Below are 22,083 nucleotides of genomic sequence, written 5' to 3'. Positions count from 1 at the left end.
CTCCCTGCAGTACTCAACGGCACATGCGAATGAAATCCTAGTACAGAGGCCCGTTGCAGAAAGAGTTGCGTTTAAACAAAAGCCAAAAAATCAATCGCAAGTCCCTAATGCGAGCTGTTGATTGGTTGAAAATCAAGTTGCGATTGATTGCAATTTTTTCTGCAACGGGCCCCAGGTCTTTCAGAGGCCAGTACTTAAATCCTAATATTAGACGAATCCCTGCAGTCCAGTATTATTGCGTCGAAAAAAACATTTCCAGATCTTCACTGCTACTCTTTATAATTTGCTGAGTTTCTATTGTTTTTATTTATCATTACTCTTCCGTTTTCATTTTTCACCAGCCCTCTTTGTTTTTCTTTTGGTGGGGGTAGTAAATTTTAACAAAATTATATTTCTAAGAGTCAATAATTGATTCGACTCGTTTGAGTCCAAAAATTGAATGTGATCTCGGAAAAAAATAATTCAAGGAATGAGAAACGGAAATATTCGGCCATTAGTACCCATGCGCGTATGCTTCCAAGACTTCATCCGATGCGCGTATAGCTCACAAAACACTGCAATCAATAATGTAGCCGACTGCCAACGAATTAAAATCAATCTTCTCGACAGCTATCCAACACCAAGCTTTACCCATCCCCCAAACAACCCACCCACTCGAAACTCCCAAGCCATCCGTCACCCGTGTCGCCTCCACCTTATCGATAACCTGACGTGAAAGGTACTAACCTGAGGTAATCTTTCTTGCAGAGAATCATTCCTGCCTTGGAGAAACACGAGTGTCCGATCTCGCCAAGTTGAACATTGCAGCAGGAGCACTTTAGACATCCCGTGTGCCAGAATCGATCTACGGCATGCAGCAATATGCGATCGATGATCTTGCCGCCACACCCCGCGCAACATCGTACCGCATTGTTGTTGTTGTTGTTGTTGCTGTTGTTGTTGTTGCTGTTCGTGGTTGGTGCAGGTCTGTTTTCTTTGGTGCTGTCCATATTGTTAGCTGCAATGAATAAAAGTGATAAATAAAACATGTAGAGTTGATGATTCGTTGGCTAAAGGTTGCAGGGATATTTAAAAAAATGTATTTTGCATCTAAAACAATTTACGGACGATTTCTTACTACAATTTGGGTTAGACGCCCCTTCGGATATCTGGGAACGAACAAGTCAGTTGTTGATGAATATGGACGATTGAATTTTTATTCCAAGATATATTATAGAAACAATAAAAATAGGGTCCATGGTAGTACTAATGTTGGTTTGCAATGGCGAACGATTTTATCGAATTACAAAATAGATGTTTTCTTTTTCAACTGTTCACACCACTGTCGATACCTTCAAAACGTTTCCTTGAACATGGCTCACACTTTGTTTAAAGAATCGAAAACGGACGTCATTAAAAAAAAAAATCCTATATCACTGACGACTCGTTTGGACAACATTGATTCGAATACAAAGATAATATCACGCAAAAGTGTCTGACCTCTAGGGTTTAAAATAAATAGGGGGGTGGGTGGGAAAAGGGAACCTTTCCATTTTCAGGTCTGCTTGCTTTGTAAAAGAACACTTTACTCTGCTAATGCGACTTCACTCGAATGAAAGGTACAGAGGCACGTCAGCTCTATGAAAGAAAAGAGTAAATGTAATCAAATATACTACCTGCGCGCGCTAAAAGCTAGAACGTAATAATGCATTTCGCCTAATGCTTTTAGTATATGACGTTATTCACGTGAGAAATGGGTTTATTCCATATTTCATAGAGGCAGTTTGTGCATAAAAGGAAGTAACATAAAACTCACCAAAGCATTTTAGCGTTTTCGGATCGTATTATGGAGCTCCAATGACTCTCCTTTTGAATTATACCGACATATAAGATCTAATGTGTGCTTATCATTTCTCATGTCTGCTGTGTCGGGCTTATTTGTCTTCAGACAACAGTCTGAGAGATATCGATTTTCAGCTGAGTTTCTAAAGGCGTCTAATTTCATAATTGAGTCGGGGTAAATGGGGCATTTAGAGAAGTCTGCTCAATGGAATATTTTGTAGCTTGCCAGGGAAACAAATCAGTGGTAAAAGGAGAAGAAAGGCTTGTAGCCATCCACACACAGGACGCGCTTCGATTGGTAAAGCGGGAATCAGGGTGAACAAGTAATTCGTTCCCTAAAATGTAATGTTATATTACCCTCTTTTCATCGCATTCAACACGACTATGAAGTAGTTACTAAAGTTATTGAATATATTCTTACAAAAACAAGAATGATTTGCTCCGTTTTAGATGGAATTCTATATGTTTTACGATGTACCGTTGCTTAAAACGATGACAAGGAACACTTCCTTGCTTCAAACGATGACAAGGTTCTATTCTTCAGTTCTGACATAACAGGCAAAATTCAAAATGCGCTTCACAGGAAACCACTAAAGAAATTCTACAACTAGCCTCTAGGGGCGACTTCACCGCTAGGTGATACAGTCAATTCAAGATCGAGGAAGTCGGGGGAGCTGAAACTAACCGAATATTTATGAAGATATAATAAGGCAAAGGACTGTTTGATGGTGGTGATATACGATAGAATATGGGTAACAGTTGGACAACCCCTTGGGAGGGATCAACGGTGTAAGATAGTGAGATAGACAGCCAATTTAACGTGCCAACTCCTGCTCCTTCCACTGAAGGGCGCGAGATGTGACGGGGACCGAAGTAACAAATCCAGCGCATCCCATCAATATTCATCGCCATCTCATTGGAATATTCATAAGGCTTGATTAATAACACGTTAAAGTGCGGGCTCGGGGGAGAGATGGCGAGAGATGGCAAGATTAGTTTCATCATCCCGTCATGCTGCTGCGCTGAAACCGAGAAAACAAAGATAATGAGATTTGAAACATACACCTGTGTGACGATCTAATGAAATTTTTTTGCGACACACGCGCATGACAGCCAATACATTAAAGTGATACTTGCGCTGTGTGCAATTCTCAAATACATTGAATTAAGATACCCTTTATTTCTTTCCTTCTCTCTTGCAAAAGATACCGTCTTGGTAAGACAAGATGCAGCCTCCCCTCATTATTACACCAACTTCATCCAAGTAATCCCACTTGTAGTTTATAAACCTACTGAACCTCAATCAAAATAATTGCCGGGGACACGTTGATATGAAAACATATAGCCAGTCATAATGAGAAAATGTAACAGCATTGGATATAGGTTCGATCGAGACAAACTCGCATGGCACACATATCAAATCAGAAAGTAATTTGAAGAGCTTTGCTTTTTACGACCACCATACATTGTAAGGGCTTTAGAGTTAATTTATTTCTCAATCACTCGGGTATTACTCAGATAATGAGCTACCTGGATGAAGAACTACATGCTTCTCCTTCACGTTCAAAAATTAATATCTCAACATGATCTAAGCCTGTCGTTTAAAGGATGTTCGGCGAACATTCCCTATTCCCCTCTCTCTCCCTCTTCAATAATGGCAAGATAATGCTCGACTCGAGTGTGCGTAGAATTCTGAATGTAATGAAAATATTGATCGTATTTTTATGAGATATTTTGGAAAGATTAATTTCGAAGGGGTACGCGTGAGATACATTCACTTTGATATTATTGGGGGAATCGGGATTGAAGTTTGAAAGCATTCACGACAGGACAGCGTGATTTTCGAGGTAGACAAGAGACTATGGCCGTCATAATATTGTATTTGCCTTAATCAGGCATCAAAACTCCATTACTTCTAATGAATTCGCTTGGTTGATTTATTAAATGAAATCGTAATGCACTCTACCCAGTTCAATCTACGTCAGGATCTACTCATCAATCTCTCTCCTCCTCTCCCCCGTCCAAATCCATTCCTGTACGCTTTAAGCATGCTTACTTCTAGAGCATGACATTCTAAACTAAATTAGTACTTAAAAGGGGCAAGTGGCTTGCAACGTTCCAAACACAAAACGGACCCTTTTGCGGGAAACACTCGGGCTGAAATATAAATCGAGACCTGACCAATTATCATCTCCGCGTTTTAAAAAGAATTTATGATATTCAAAAACTGTCATTGTAGATATTGGATCTTTTGTGCTGTTGTTGTAGTTGCAAGATATAACTGCATGAACCATGTCGACTGGTTTATCTACCTGTAGCAACAAGATGATCTGACCGACAAAGAAATCTGCGCTTCATATAAATTTTGGCGTGTTATCGGGGGGTTTTTGCTCACCACAGTTAATAAGTTGTAAACTTTTTCCAGTTCGAATATCGTTGTGTCGATGCTAGAAATCGATCTGTAGACTGCCGCAATCACGCATATAGCATAATAAAAACCCGGATATACGATTTGTTTTTCATATTTCCGACACAATAAATCATTCGGAAATCCGTAATGCCCCCCCCCCCCATCTATATATCATTCCAATATATATTCCAAGACGAGCGCTCAATCACCTTGAATATAAATTGTCACGTTCTTTCAAGTGCAGTCCAGAAAAAAAAATTGTGATTACACTTTCACAATAATACCGATTTCTCCAGGTTTCATGCTCAGATGAACAAAAAGAGAAATAGTCCTATCTTTTTTTCGACCAGCTTCGCAAGGCGTGACTTGACCGAATCTTTATACAAACTAATTACTTTATAAGGTTTTTTCTGTGTGTGGAAAACTCGCCAAACCAACTCACGTTGCGTGCTGCTCACACCTTTGGGGGGAGTATACCTCCTTCATTGTTTTTATGAAAAGGTAAACGAATCAAAGAGGGTTTGAAATTCAGAGCACGATACAATATACTTCGATTGCTTTGGTGCAGACGATCTTGAAACAAAGAAGCGGGGACCAATCAAGAGAAGAAATAAAGTGGCGTGACGGGTTCGATTTATCTTGTGTAATTTCAGGTCCTTCTATCAATTTTGGAAATGCCGGGCTGAATACGTTTTCTGGGGGTAACGAGCAAACTCGAACTCTTCACAGGACTGCGATATCGACTCGAGTCTTTGGAATTCCTTTTTTTGTTTTATCCTTGAGTTTCATACATGGGCCAACATCGACAAAGGAAATTTTTATTTTATCTATTGGATTTCAATACAAACCATAATTTATTATCGAGGTAGTTCGTTGTGACGGGAGACATTAATATCAGCATGTTGCCTTTAATAAGCGTTTCGAGTAAGATAAATGACATCTCATAAAAGAGGATATCTATATTCATGAATTAAGAATCGACTTTGATATTGATCGGAAGGGAGGAGTGTATAAGAGAACTTCTATGAACTGATGAAGATTTGGTTAAAAATGTTTTGTTTTCTTTTCCCTTTCTTCATTTTCGAGCATTTCATTTCTAATTCTTCTTCTGCTAATATTTCTTCTTCTTCTCCTCCTTCATATTTTGGTTAGTGTTCCTTTGCTCTGATTTGTGTATGTATACTATACCTCAATATTTTTTTGAAATTACAAATCGATATTTTCAATGAACATTGATAGGCTATGTAGAATGTGAAAGATATGACAATATTTATTTCGAATTTTAGTCAGACACAAATTGAAAGTTTTAAAACCCAATACCGGATACTTTTAATGTTTATTTTTTTTGCAAGAAAATGTTGCCTTTTTCTCTTATCTCAACCGAAATATTACAGCCAATAACGACTTTGCCAATAATTATGTGATTGTCTTAAATGAGAATACACTCGGCATTAAATTGCAAATTTTTCACCTGGATTTTGCCATCAATTGTCATCTTTTCATAATACGTAATCAAACAAAATGATAGTTAACATTATAGATTGTACTGATTCCCCCGGCAATCACTGCTTACAATCATGAAGGGCAGGTTATAACGATTTTATTGCATTCAAGTTCAATATCGCCAATCAGTTGCTGTTGTTTCTACATGCAGCGCGTCATGGCCAAGATTGAAATGAATCCAAAAATGGTTTTAGCCTGAGCTTTATTGGTCTGGTCAATGCGATTTTAATAAACCTATCAGGTTTGATCCTTCATAAAGTGTAATATCGAACAACAATACGGGCTCGAAGAGCTCTCACAACCAGCAATTAACCCAAGCCTGGCATTTCTATATATAACCCCTCTTGAAATGAATGGTATTGGTAGCCCGCTCAAATGTATTGCTATGATATCCACGCTGTTATTATTGCAAATAACAGCTGCACTTAATCACATTTGTCAAGGCGATGAAAACTCATTAAGCACGTGGTTTTTTAGAAGGTAGCTCCAGACGTTCTGATATCCATGGGTTTTTCTGTATTCTATTGCATCAAATGCATACGTCCACTTCCCCCATCATGGACGTCCCCGTCTTTATCGTCGGAGTGGGAGTACGATATGGGTGCCGGGTTGCCCTCCTTCGTATCATACACGTTATTAGCCATCGTATTTCCATTCAATTAATTTCACATCATTGTAATTTGTTACGCATGGCGTCCCATACTAATAGCTTTCCAGAAGGAGGGGAGTTTCGCACAATCTTCATCGATCATTAACGCTCTGCAATTCGCCTCCATTATTTTCCTCATGCAACCGGATCGGCATTTCCATTAGTTCTTCTTTTCACGTGTGACTGCGGGGAGGCCCGGTGAATGATCACCCCAAATGCAATATCTCTGTACCCGTTTGCGGGCGACTAGCCGTGAAGAACGTTAATGGTATTATTAAAAATGAGCGTTAAAATACCAAACTTTGTTTGGATCAGATCCCCATTCCTACCACCCCACCACATTGCCATCACACATTCCCATCTCGTAAAGCAAAGCTCATAATGATTTCCAAAATGGCTGCTGCCTGTCACAAAGATTTCTTTTTTTAATAAACCCCACTTCACTCAACGAGCACGATTGGTGTTCCTTACCGCAGTTAGAACATTATGGAACGCGTAATTGCATTTCTGTCATATTTGCATTTTTGTACCCGAGTGACGATTAGAGTTATTGGCGTTACAAATGGCTTCACTCCATCGTATCCTTGTATATGAAGTCAAAGAAAAAAAAACAATGTGTACCTCGCAATTACACATTAAAGGCTAAATATGGTATTGCATAAAATCAATTAGGAAAATTGAGATTGAATTAGTGAAGGTTGTCACATAGCTGATACCATACGTGCATGAATAATTATAAAATATGCTGATAAAATTACCGACTTTAATTCGCTATTGAACATCGTTAATATGAAAAAAATTGTACATAATTAAATATATTCTTGTTTCACATGTTTTAGACAATACAAATCATACACAAATGGACGTATAAAGTATGTTTAAGATATGCCTTATCTTCGATACAGTTTGATTAGGTCCTTACTACATATAGATTTATTTTACATTCATAATCAGTGCATTATGTTGTCATCAACTGTAGATGTGAACATACGAATAAGTTGTTCTGGAAGATGTGGAAAAGGGGCTTGGCTTACCAGACAAAGGTGAAACAATCATTGCACTAAATTATTTAAAGATATGGCGTTACGAACCTAAACATCTGCTGCGACATGAATAGCAAGACTGGGGATCGATTTTCCATGTGTTCAAATACGTACAATTGAATAATCTAATCTATTTTTTACGGGAAGATTATACAAAATATAGAGAGAAAAAACAAGTTAACGAGGACAAATGACTAGTTTTCAAGAAGTCTTAAAAGTTTGTAAGATAACACGTGGAGAACTCTTTCCACACGTCGCGCGACCCTATTCGAACCGGTTGTATGTCCAAATGAAAACCTGTCGACAGATCTGGAGACAAATTGTGACTGTACCGGGAAGTTATCTCACAAAATCAAACGCTTTTCGCTTGAAGAACGTAGGAAAAGAAAGTTCATAAGCAGAGTCCGCAGTAAGATGGTGAAATATTTTGATACCGAGTTTAGATTGGTAAATGATGACGGTTATTTTTCCCACCGTGACATAGCTAAAATAGTTTCGCTATGGTCAACCTAACGCTTGTTGTGGGTGTGTTTTCGCTTTATTCATTATTGCGGTCAAGGAAATATAAAATGTATATTTATATAGCAATTTCCCATCATTTGATAGATTGATTTAATTCCTCTGAAGACGATGTGAGTACTTTTACATGTATCATAAATATTTCTCTAAATAGCGGCATTTCTTCGCTACCTCAAAAGCAATATTTCCTTTAATGGTAGATACAGAGCATATCATAAAAATAACACTAATCCTTATCATGGAAATCCTAGAAAAGCAGCACGAATATGGAATAAATATCTTCCAGTATCATTGTGACTACTTTGATATCATTTTTTACTCAGTTTTGTGGCGTGTCTGCTTTTGCAGCTTCCTGAGTAATCCAAATATACCCAAAATTACAACAAAAATTTAACTTTACAAAAATAACTATAACCATGTAGGTTACCATTTTTAGTATCCCTTTAAATGTATACTTAAATAAGTCCTTAAGGATAAATTAAACAAGTTAAATGCAGAACGTTTTGCTAACGGTGTGTGAGTCATTTCTTTGATAATCATGACGACTCGGTTTAATAGGTAAGATAAAGTTCTTGTTCGGTTCATTATCGTTTCAATCACTATATATTTTTGTGTCCTCTTAATAATAAAAAAGACCATCAACTAATGTTAGGCGTCAACGCCCCTTCTCAAACTCTGAGCATCCCAAAGACTCGACCCTAGAGCCGTCTCACAGTTCACACACATTATCATACATATTGTCATATTCTACCCCATAAACAGTTATACCATGGTTCCTATGGTTATACAACGTAATACGTGTCTCATATCATGTATACAAAAAATTGTCATGACACAAAACATGCTATCATTAGATAATAGAAAACCTTTACACGGTAAGTAATTCTCTTCCACCCCTTAAATTCTGAAACATAGAGTAATATCAGATTGTTTAAACAGATGTCTGATTAAACAAAAATCAGAAGAAAAAATGCAAGTAAAAGCAGAAAGCTTATGACGTCTGTTCGACAGTTTTAAGACACAAATGTTGCGAATCTCTCAAGGAGCGATTGAGCGAAGAACTCGGGCAGGTAATAATAACGAGTGAACTTGCTAATTTGGAAGGTTTTCCCCGGCCGATGGTGAGAGATTGCCATCTTTTCATTCATTTCCGACATCTGAGACGGTGACTGAAGGTCACGGCAAACTCCTCCGATATGAAATCATATTCCAATTACAAAACCTAACGCATAAAATGGTGGCTAACTTCAACCGACAGTGGCCGACTTCTCGTAACTACTTTTCAGACCACGTTGGCATATTTCAGATTTGCTTTCGTTCATACTTTAATATTCATAGTGCAGCTTTAATTTTAAGTCAGAATCTACAATACAAGAGCCTTTCAAAGTATATTTCAAAGCAAAGTTAAAAAGGTTACACGCCATCTAGTTGAAAAGAATCGGTGTGGTTTGTTTGAAAAAGGATTTGGTATCATATTTTGGTCCTCTGAGATTGTTCTAAATTTTACTCTATAAATAAACCACATTAATATTTGGGAATTCGAATGGTAGTCGTGGTCACGGGAATGTATATCATTATCTAATATATAGGGATGTATTAGTAGTAGTCACCTGGTTTGGGAAATGTTTGGTTTCTTTTAATCTTGATTGGAGAACCAAAGGGATTTGGTAACTCACTGATCGGAGGACATCGCTGAAGTCATCTCCTAAACAGTTCATACAGGGGTGGTTGCTTGACCTCATTAACACATCATCTGCAATGATCTGACAATCATACTGTCAGGAGTCATCAGGGGTTTCCGATGCTTCTTGTCAAGCACCAGGTATAGATTCAAACTGTCTTCATTCAGCTTCTTCATCACCTATATCATCTCTGGTAACACGTTACATTCAGTAACAGTGTCCCCTTCGGATCTTGATCTTGAAACAAAACATTATCTCTGAAGACGAAGACTTGGGTTTCACCGAACCTTCAAGTTCAGGTAACACTTAAGATTCACTCACTTATTTCATGGACCTACGTATGTCCATGCTTATATTGTCGATTTCGAAGGGATGCTACGTGCTGTGTTCTTGAAAAAGATGTGTATTTGGATTTGCGTGATACGGGCATGACATGCCTGTTTATTTGGTCGTTCGATCACATGGTTTAAAACTAATGGAAATACTTTCTTCTTAAGAAAACATGCAACTCAAGTAAAATCAATAATCGAACCAAAAAACTTCCGAGTATAATACAGGTCATTCGAATTCAACAATGGTAATTGAAATTGTGTTTCATGTTTCCAATCACCTCGATGCAAAATTGGATGATTGGGATTTTATGCAGATGGGCATATTTACATAATAATCGGTTTGTTTCAATTTGTTTCTCCAACACTTGGGACAATTTCGAAAGAATTCTTAGTGGACTTTCGTTACGGTTGAAATGGCGTTGAAACTCTCGAGTATTGAAGAAGATGCAGTGTAGGACCAACTGCGCCTCAGTGTCTTCCAATACCAAATCGATGGCCTAGTTCTTTTTTGTGAAAGGTATCTGGGAGCACCGTGACGGGACACTATCACAGGGCCCTCACTGAACCTGATCTTTAATACATTCACGCTATCCATGTTCAAGGTTTGTCTCATTCTCCACCAACTACTCAGGTGAATCTACCTGAGCCTAAAATTGATCCTGACGTATATGGATTTCCTTTTCTAGGTTATCATTGTTTTAGGTTATCATCGAACACGAGATGGCCGCCCTTCCAATGTGACTGGGAAGGTCGGTAATACTCGCGCCTCGTCTGTCTTCTTCCACGTTTCGTTGGCGTAAATTAACTCCGTTCTGTAAGACAGCTTCTCCCTTCCCGCTTTGTATCTTTGAACATTAATCAAACTAATCGTCACTCGAGACGCCGTGGATTGATTCTCCTCTAAATATTTCCACGGATTGAAGTGTCACACTTCAGCCTCGCATCAATCAGAACACAAAATGAATGTAATGTTCCGTTTTCACGGGGCCGATTTTCCTTTCTTGATATGAAGAGATTTGGCAGAATTAAGGTAGAAATGAAACGAAAGAGGTCTGGAATGGAGACTACCGAGACACGTGGATGGATGCATCTCCTTCGCCTACTCCATCTGTGTCTCCACCTTACTCATGATCTACGCACCATCCTTTCCAATATAGGCTTGAAATAAGGCTTAAACTGTGCCACAAAAATCATCAATTATCAATATGGCATTAAGAGATAGAGAGAAAGAAAAAATCACGCTTTCATTTATGGGGTAGGCTCATTTTCAAATATATGTATGTATAGAGAGCTATACAAATCATTATAAAAGTGTCATCCTATAAAAACACAAAATCATTGAATATTGCATCAAGCCTTGCAGACTGGAACTCAGGCTATAATCAACGATTTGTCTTTCTAGTTGGCATACACATGCAATTGATGCATGGCGCTGCGAAGCCAACTTGAAACATGTCGTTCATGGTTTTAATTTCATTACGAAACGACGGGGATGATTAAACCGCATCGATGCATGATCGTATTATCACGATGAACAGACCAAGAAACAAGGAATACGACGCAAAGAAGAAAAAAAGAAGAAAATAAGTAAAAGAGAGGAGGGGAAAAAATATCAACACTTGAGTTCCCCGGGACACGGCAGATATATTTTCCTGATTCAAAATTGTTGAGAGACGTGTAGGGATAATGCACTGTCAGGGTCTGTGTGAAAAACATTTGTTGAGTATGCTGCCCAGTATATAATGTACGTTGATAAATGAGTGCAAGCTATTAGGGGAATTTGAGAGAATTGTAAAAGGGTGAAACAGAAAAAACGGAAGGCGAAAATTCATTCTTCCGTTCCTTCTACATTCTACATCTGGAGGTAACAGGGGAAATTTGCGAAAGTGCACAGGTATCCAATTACAGATACATTATTTCGTGTCGGGTTTTATTGTCTACTTTTTTTTCTTTTGGGGTACATGGAGACCTACAAAGTTGCTAATGCACTTCCTTAATACCGCAAATGGAAAAACTGATTAGACCGAGGAATTCTGATTGGGAGATTTCCTGTACTCCAATCAATAATGGAACAATGCTACATTTGAAAGGACTTCAATATCAGTATGAGGGACTGTGTATGGTCGATACCTCGATTCTGCGAGCTTCTGTGAAATTGTAGTTTACAAGCATAAACCAAATATTGCCTACTAAAGTGGTTAGTAAGCTGGCGATAGGCCTTGTCCTTCGTTTCAGAAATATCAATCTCTTTTTTTATTATCAAATATATCTCCATTATCAGAGTCAATCTGAACAAAATGCGTGATAATACATATAACAACGGTATCAGAGACTCCACATCCTTGGACACGATTGCTTTTTTCTCAATCGTTTTACCGGCATGATCAGATGAAAAATAATTTCATATACTTATGTTTTCATCTCGATGATAAATCATTGGATTCCGGAGGCAACTTCACGAAAAACATGTGTACAATTAAAGACATCGTGTCAAGGGGGGAATAAGCAAAAACATTGGAAAACATGGCGACAACCATTTCTGAAGATTTCCCAACAGAGTTGGTTGTATTTCTCCTTATAAAAGATCACCCATTGAAGATGCGCTTATCGCAAGGGAAATGAAGACATCCTTGCTCCAACCGAGTCAAGAGAAAGGAGGATATTACAGCATTTTACTCTGATTTATGAAAGAACCAGAGATGAAGAAAATTCATCCGTCAGATTTGTCACCCACGAAAGCGGAACGGCGTATAAAAGAGGGATGGGAAGGAGTCGGAGGAGATTGGGGAAAGGAAAATAAAAGAAAGGGGAAAGATCGGTTCTTGCTGATTCGCAAGACGCACTCGATGTATCATTTTATCCAATGAGTTTAATGCCAGAGTATCCCAACCTCGTCTCCGTTCACAATCGAGTAAATTTAATCAACTGGATTTCCCGCCTTTTTTGTCGTGTCTTGAACGTCACCATTTTCATTTTCTCTTTCCCTTTCTCTCTCCCTTTCTTTCCCTATTTCTCCCTCAATCTCTATCTTTCTACCTAGCCTTCTCATTTTCTTCTCCAATCAATAAACTGGGGTTGGACACTTTAATAATCCGAGTGAGCACGAGGCGCAGACAGCAGTGGGCTAATGAAAAAAATTCGGCGCAATGTTTTGGAATCGCGTCAAATCAGAGTGGCTGGCTGATTAAAACCGAGTAGAAGACGTGGGGTGGGTGTGTGTGTGTGGGAGGGAGATTCCATATATTAAACCATACGCCCCTTTCCTCACTGCCGTTGATTAACAACACGGCGCCACGGTGATGGGTGGGGTAACCTATACCCTCCTACCAGCTACCACGTGTGCTCGCCGAAGGTTAACCGGGGAGTCCCTTGAACAGTGCGCTAAACTTGGCAATGTGGACGGTAGCTAATCGTCTGGGAGAGAGAGGTAGAATGACGTGTGGTATTACCTATCACAGATCAAAGATATTGCTCACTTTCTACCATCACGCACCCCCCCCCCCCCCACCACCCGCAAAAAAGCAATAAGGTATACCTTTCAGGATGAGCTGGTTTCATTTAATTACTTCATGCAAATTGCATTTGGTTCCCCTTTTCATTACTTTTCTCATTATCCACTCCAAACCTACCACCACCCAACAAAGGATCACGGCAGATTTGTCTTGCGTCTCGTGGTCCTACAGTATACCTAGCCAAGGACGATTTGGTCCATAACCCTGATTTGTAATCAATTTATTTTCATATTTACTGCAATAACACCTGGCTTAATTATTATAGCAAAGATATACGGGTTGGCACCAGAAATGGATAATTACGTTATAAAGGAGTGATTTTACTTACAGCAAATGAGAATGTCATTGAGATTATTTACCTTGATCTACAGTGCCCGGAGTAAAATGCTGGATTCGGTATATATCTCGTTAAAAGGCAATTATATGCATATCACGTTCTATCGTATTATATATACACAATGTAATGTTGCCCAAAAATGTGCATTAACAACACATTAGTGAATCATTTTTCCGAATTAATAATGTGGTATTTTGGCTATATTTTTGCAAAAACAAATTAATAAAAAGAAGTGTTTAACTACATGTACGTAGACCTAAAGAGGGTAATAATTCATAGCTATTTGGAATATAATTTCCGTTCACATTCGATTTTATTCTCCACACTCGAACATAAACGTCATGGAAATATGTTGGTTTCCTCAATTAAAGAACGGAAATTAGTCGAACACTTATCGGAGACCATTCAGCAATGAGTATGCCACTGAACTTGATTACATACACGTAACAGGGTGTACACTGCACAAGATAGATTGCTCTTTGCGTCCAGTCGCCCAATAACATGGGTACGGTAATTGATCCAGGGAGGAAATTACTACTGGAATAAGAGAGAGGGAGAGATGAGGGGTAAAAAAAAAGAGATCACAGAGAAGAAAAAAAAAACGCAGAGTAATCAGGAATTCCAAACTCATCAGGCCTGTGCAAATGTAAATAGTGCAGAAAGAAATTAATCACGCACAGTTATTGGGAATTCATACATTCATTCCTATTCTGCGATCGTACGCACAGGTCGACAGCAGGGAGTAGCTCACATGGAACAGGGGGAAGGGGGGTGGGAACACATCTTTCATTGAACTAACTTCGAAGTAACTAACTATAATAACCGAGGTGTTATCAACTCCTTGCTATAACTACATGATTGCACTACCCGTTCAGCATACAAGTATCTCTCTCAAAATGGATATTAATTAAGATCTTCAAGGATAATGGTATACTGCTTTACAATGCCTCCATACGGTGAAAGCGACATTTGCCCCTGCGACATTTGCTTAATTTCGTCCGACATATAGGGTTAGGGTTAGTGTTGCAACAGGGCTGTATGTTAGGTTTTGGGTAGGGTATATTGTTAAACCCAGGGTTGTAGTTGGTCATTCAATCAGTATGTGGAATTTACAGCAGAGCAATTGTCGCCGGAGCAAATGTCCCGTAACCCACCACACATGATCATGCAAATGGCTCCTCTAGCACTGCTTTCCTGGTTATGCCAGTGTTATTACGACGCTTTTCATCATACCTGTATCTAGATCCTATTCCCTAAGTATTGTTGCTATGTAGTAGTCGGGACGCACGCTCCGAATACATCTTTCTTCATTTTCTTCTTCTTCATCAGTTTAAAAGCTTGAGATTAATCACAAAAATGTTTCAGCTGGAAATTACGTCTCGAGGCAGTATAAACGACAATACCTGCAAATCCAGATGGAGTAACACATGTACAAAGAAACAATTGATGAAATGGTACACGTTTAGTTATTAAAGCCCGTGCAGTTCCATTAATACAATACTTGTCATTTCAAATAATTAATCAGTATTGTGGTAAACGAATAAAATGAATGCGATATTTAAGTTGTGTTATATAGGAAAGCGTTCTATAAGAAAGCGACCTTAATTTTGCAATTCATTCTTCAGTTTGTGTTATACTTAAAATTATATAAATATATGTATATATATATATATGTTTAAAGAATGACGCGAAAAGAATACATCATGTTGATATGGCACCGACATTGCCCGATTTACACTAGAAAAAAATAAAAATGTTATAAGGGGGCATCATACTGATCGACATCAGTGCTCGATGTTTAAAAAAGAAAACCTTTTGTATCTTTCTGTCTATAAATTCACATTTTTGTTTTATTCTCCGTGTCTTTCCAGGTCTTTCTGCCCCTCCCAAAACCTCTGTCTATCTGCCATTCTCCTCTGACAAGGCACGTCCCCTATACGAAAAAAATCCACTTTAGCCTGGACTCAATGAATTAAGTAAGTGTCCATTATTGCGAGGTGGCGACGGTTCGAATTCATTTAATAAATGATATTAGGGAATTGGTCCACGTGAGCTCCAAACCGTCGCATTCACACTGCTGATGAAAACGGAAAAAAGAAATTTCGGGAACACTTTTACATTTTGATGGAGGTCGGTCCACACAAGGTAATCTTTAGCATGTTTAGAAAAAAACATAAACATCAAACATTTTAATACGAAATAGGTTCATTATTGCGGATTGAAATAATCGCTAGTGGGTATTCATTTGTCTCGCACTCTACTATCATGACTATGGTCAACAAGGAAATTCGTGATCACTCTCGCAAAAAGTGTTCACTAGCTTACAAGTTCACGAGCATTGTTGACCATAGTAGATTGCGAGACAAATGAATACCCTCTAGCGATTATCAAACGGTGTATTAACAAAAACGCAATTGACACTCTTAACCGATGTTTTATGAAGCAAGTTTTAAAGTTAAGGAGAGAGAGAGGAAGAACAATAAAACATAACTTCCGATTGTTTTTTTTTCTTGTGTGAAATAACCAGAAAAGCCATATCCGCCCCCCCCCCCCCATCAGGAGATGTTCTCTACATGTATATTGTAATGTGTGGATGACCCTAACGCTGCATTCACGTTCATTTTTCGTAAACCGCGCAATTTGGATAGCCAAGGAGCGCTTTCGTTTCCTAATTTCAACATTAGTCTCTGCTTTCTAACCTCAAACGCGATACCAGCTGATCACGGCAAATTGTGTGCAGAAATTATAGGCCTAGCCGTCCCACCACCAAGGAACTCAGCCTTTGAGCTTGAGGTGTTTAAAATATTGCAAGTTTGTTACAACTAGATTACCCTATCATGGTATGGATTCTGAAGGTATTATTTCTATTAAAAAGGGGGGGGGGGGGCTCGCTTACAAAATAATTCGTACAGCTTTAAAACTAGATAATGAACGCATTGGAAACCTTTATTTTCTGTCTTATCGTTTTCCCAAAATGAGACAGAATTCCACATGATCACTATCAATTATTGACAAATACTAAATATTGAATTCAACTGACAGTTGATAACATGATTTTTTTTTCTTCCAAAGATCATATTTCAACTTTAGCTAATCATGGGGATTAAACTGATTGAGAAACTGAATTAGCAATAATCATGTCCCAGACGTTTGTACATTTTTACAAAGAGCATGATTAATGATCCCTGGAACAAAGCAAAGTCGAATCGAAAGGTACGTTCGGAACGTTACACGCGTTGATATTCCAGACACACCGTTAGCGCCCGTCAATGACGCACGAGATGGCTACTTCCCTGACCTAAATACGAATGACCGCGCCTGGCCAACACTTCAAATCTGCAAGGGTCTAATAAGCGAGACTAAATTGGCGTACTCGAGCGCTGTATCGCAATGCTTTTCAGGAGGAAGAGACACCACATCAGAAGAGGTGCATTAACTCTGTTTGTAATAATACACCCAAACGCCATTAGTCCAATTCCATAAATATTTTAAAATACTTTTCAACGTCGACACTGAATGTCACCCGTAAGGCAAAGTGGGGGAAAAGGGCATTCTAATGCAACATCAAATGCAATTGGTTCTATGCCCGCACTACCCCGCTGCATTCCTGTTTTAGAGCATTTACTTAAGATCCAAATGGGATGATGCAATTGTAATTCTCCTTGGTAACCACCATCTAAACAAAGAGACACCGACTATATCGGGAAAATGACAAAATCTCTTAACGATGTACAACGATAATAATTTTGAGTAGATATTAACTTTGCATGGTATATTGTTCAACATTTAAAACTGAATATGCATTTTTTTAACATGTCCAAGAACCAATTTGCTGTAACTCGAGGCAAACTGTATTTAGGAAAATGTGAATATTGATCATTGTTTCTATGGTATGCCAGCAAGTATATCGTGTCAACAGGCGGAAATCATTTCTCTTAAAAGGGGCTGCAGAATAATTTACATGTACATAATTCTAATGTGTCCTCATGCTGCATTATATATTGGTTAATCATCTTTTGAAAACTCCATGACATTGATATCTTTAATCGCTTCCTTGCAGGAGCAAATAAATCCATCAGAAGATTCAAAATGCAGGTAGTCAATGCGCCAGTAATTACTTTGTGTTGAATTCAACTTCTGTAAAGCCTACCTCTTATCAACTCCATGCCCTTATCATGAAACGCAGTGCAATCGTGGTAGAATCACTTGACTCTCAACATGCTCAATCTGGAAGTCGTTGGCTTCGAATCCAAGTCGGACTCTAACAGCCTCTTGCATGGCAGTGTCATAATCCGCAATGGTAGCAATTACCGCTCACGTCACAGGTGCGCTTCGCGCTAATGCCATGATACGACGCCGCATTGTATCTACCTCGATTTTAGCCGCGGATCTAAAATGTAGGCAGATGATGCAGCTTTTGCTACCTTGCCTTGTCTTCTCGAGTCTGATGCTGTTACGCGAAATGTCAGTAATGCGAAGTCTTTGTCTCTCCCTTTGTACTAGGGGAGATATGCAGAAAAACTCTGACAACAAAATTATTGTTTTGAAGAAGTGGATTTTTTTTAAATGCGATAAACGAGTCGATTTCAGGGGGATAAATCTCATCATTTGACCTTGAAAATGGTTCAACCAGAACAAGCTCCACAGACCAAAGCCCGGGATCACATACAATCATCAAATCCATGGAAGGAACGGGACTTTTGGTGACCGAGCAGTTATATGCAATGAGGTTTGCCATTCTAAAATCATACTGGGGCCCATTGCAGAAAAAGTTGCAATCAATCGCAACTCTAAAAATCATGCGCAACTTGATTTTCCACCAATCAACAGCGCGCATTTAGGACTTGCGATTGATTTTTTGACTTGCGTTTAAACGCAACTCTTGCTGCAACGGACCCCAGAACTACTAACCTTCTCACTCGAGATGAAGACGATTTGCAACCAATGTTGACATCATCAACCACACGTCGATAAGACGAGTGCTATGATTCATAGTTCATTATAATTGATGCTCGTACACTGTAAAAACTGCGGTGTTAAAACTGACACCAATTGGTGTTACAAGAGGACCACATCCTGAGGTGATAAAATTACACCCTAGAGATTAAACATAACACCAAAGAGTGTAATGTAACAACAAAAGGTGTTGTAATAACACCTATAGGTGTAAGACTAACACCACCAATTGAACACCGGTGTAAAATAACTGGTGTGGTCCTCTATGTACACCGGTTAACACCACAGTTTTTTCTGTGTAGCAATATTTCGAAATTTGTAAGCGGTTACTTACACATTTGATTAACCACATACATGTTTTAAATCTGTCGTTCACAATTACCATGGTAACTGCATTTGTAGTTTTGTTGGGTATACAATAATAGTTTATCACGGAATGTCCTGGCCAGTCGTTTGGTATTGGAAAAGATGTCTGAAGTTGAAGGCCAACCAGGGTAGGCACGGTAGGGACATGGGTCCCTTTACTAGTCAAACGGTTGTAAATTATCTAGTAGACGTTCCCCAGGGTTTATTTTCGCCAATTTACATGACCGTATTTGGGTTTCATATGACCCGTGTGTCACAGGCATGAATGATAGATGTTATTTATTGCGCATGTGCAGGTCCTGGGAGACGGGGAACTGTTTCCACGTGGTTGCCTGCTAGTCGCAATGCGATCTCGAATATACCCTTCGGATGGACAAATATTGTGTTTAATTCAAAGACAACGGCATTGTGGTTTTCATTTTCTCTGTTTGAATGCTTGACAGTCCGTTGTCCGAGCTGAGAGAAATGATGACGTGCCGTGAAATCCACTGGGTGTGGAGGTGTTCTGGACATTGCACGTTGACCTCAATTTCGATTGCTTTACTGCGGTCACCAGAACCATATTATCGATACTGCTGATACCTAACTCATAGTCTCCTACGCATATACCGCAGGTACCTAACTTCTACTCTAATACCGCGGATACGGCTGATACTACTTCTACGCGGTTATTGCGTATATCTAACTTCTACGCTAGTACCGAGTATAATGCGGAAACATAAATTATACGCGCATGAAGGCATTCAGCAGAGATTTTCCCTCATCAGCCTATAAGCAGGAAAATCCGAATCCTGGAACTTATCTGTGTGAAATGAAATGAGGAAAATGGAGTGGCAGAAAATTGAAAGAGTAAGGAAGGAACAAGAAAAGTTGTAGCTGTAGATTAACTTAGATTAAGCAAAATTTGCAACTTGGCAACTTTGTGATTAGCTTGTGACAAATGGTAGGGGCAAATTCTCGCAGTAATCGTGTAGGAATTGTTTCCTCCTAAGTACGTCTTTCTTCTAAGGAAAATAAAGTAAAACATGTAGTCATGTGTGCTCATTACAGCAAACGATATTTCGATAACACAGTCATCCATTTCTATTGGGGTGAAAAGTGTTGTCCTAACCTCATTTACATGCTCGGCAAAAATGGAAACATCAAAGTGATTGCAGCCTTTTTACAACCTTTGGAAATTCATAACTTTATTCTATGTCTGAATTTATGCACAATTTATTTTGTTTCCATTTATTTTTCCTTTTGGGGAGATCGATTTCCCTTTAAAGTGGGCGGTAGGCAGGGGCAGCATTTTCAATTGTTCAATATGGAATGATATTCAGAATTTTCGTAAGAATAATATGCGTGCTAACATGGATAAAAACTTTATCCATTCACGAAATAAAACTGCCCCTAAAAGGGACCAACATCTTACAGCGGTGCAAAACACCGAAGCATGCATGCTGCAATTAGAACACTTTATCGATGACCAATAAATTACCAAAGTGTCATTCCATAATGCAAACATTCTTTTGAAACCAACCTTCCGAAAACATCACAACAGAATGGTATACGTGGAGATTGTCCCAATCAGACTCCGTGTCCTAGAATGATTGTGGCCTTTGTTAATTGCCTTCATTCATCACGAGCTTTCAAAGCTTCTGTCCCTTCTAGTCACTGGTGACGCACTTCTTACCCATCCCTTTTAACCATATTCTCTCCAACATCAATGTCCCCAACTCCCTTTGAATATGCAGTATGGTCGTTATAAAATTATCAAAGAAGCATTAATATAAAGAACTACAGTGCCATTAAGGCTAGATACATATTTCTGGCATTAAATTAGTAAAATACGTATTTCTGGAAGTGTCATATGTGATGACCTTGACAACCGCAGCCTTTGACTCTAATACATGCAGATTATGTTCTCCGAAGAAATGTATGTGAACCATTGTGTCATCAGAGTGAGTATAGCCGATATTCGCCCAAGGAGGCACTCACGTTGCCGAATTGAGGGTATCCTCTGATTAATGGAAAATTGACAGGATCCATTAGCCTTTAGAGAAAGGATTTAAGGGAGAGTAAAAACTGTAATGTCAGATGCTCGAGCTAAAAGTAACTTTATCAAAGAATACTAGCTTCCTTTCGAATGTGAGAATACAGTGCCCCCACGGGAAAATCCAAAGTGCCATTAAGATTTCAGCCGGTGATGAAGCGCTTATTCCTATATCTTAGGAAAGAAAATCTATACGTGTCTGAGCAAGATACCGTATTAGTTTAGCAGTCAACGCCGCTGCATGACGTGACATAACCTGCAAAACTGGCAAAAATATCCTGAGAAAACGTAGCAAAATCTAGAGTAAAAAAATAAAAATATAATCTTCTATATAATCCCCCTCCAGACACACACAAAAATAATGAGTATCTTATAAATTCGAGGGTTGAAAGCAATTTACTCCTAAACACGGATCTTGATATTACCAGAATATATTACTGAAAGAAGAATGTGAAGGAAAAAAATCACAAATTCTTCAAATTCAAGTTCACAAGTTCAAGCCCAGGCACTTGAAATATAAAGAAGGTAGGTTCCCTCAAATTTTGCTCATTTTTTTTATTTCTTCAAAATCGACAGGTATACGAATATCTTGTTAAAGGTGAGAATTGCTTTTACCATGTTTATAGTTCCCCTTAACACGTTAATCTTCTAGATTTTTAAGATCCATTTTCAGCCTGACAATCGTTACAATTCTGCTTCAAGCATAAAGATACAATTAAAATGAAGGTAAAAACTTTCATAAAGTAGTCTATTATGAGCAGAATATTTCGAAGGATAACATGGACATGTCGGTTCAGAAGCTCGTAAGGACGGGATGCAATAAATTAAGGCAATGCGAGACAGACAGAAAAATATGTGGTATGACAATGTCGAGAAGTTGATGAAAAGAGAGAGAATAGAGAGATAAGAAAAAAGGGA

General features: G+C 38.6%; 1 long non-coding RNA gene across 1 annotated transcript in view; it reads right to left on the bottom strand.

Annotated features, from left to right (window-relative positions):
* Positions 1–879: 879 nt before the first annotated feature.
* The window catches only part of LOC121428444, a 31,507-nt gene continuing 10,303 nt past the window's right edge, over positions 880–22,083 (bottom strand). Inside the window, exon 2 of the long non-coding RNA XR_005971791.1 lies at positions 880–997. This is a non-coding gene — a long non-coding RNA (uncharacterized LOC121428444). The remainder of the gene's footprint in view (positions 998–22,083) is intronic.

This window comes from Lytechinus variegatus, chromosome 15, assembly GCF_018143015.1.
Source record: "Lytechinus variegatus isolate NC3 chromosome 15, Lvar_3.0, whole genome shotgun sequence".
NCBI lineage: Eukaryota > Metazoa > Echinodermata > Echinoidea > Temnopleuroida > Toxopneustidae > Lytechinus > Lytechinus variegatus.
This window is presented reverse-complemented; position numbering and strand designations above follow the sequence as displayed.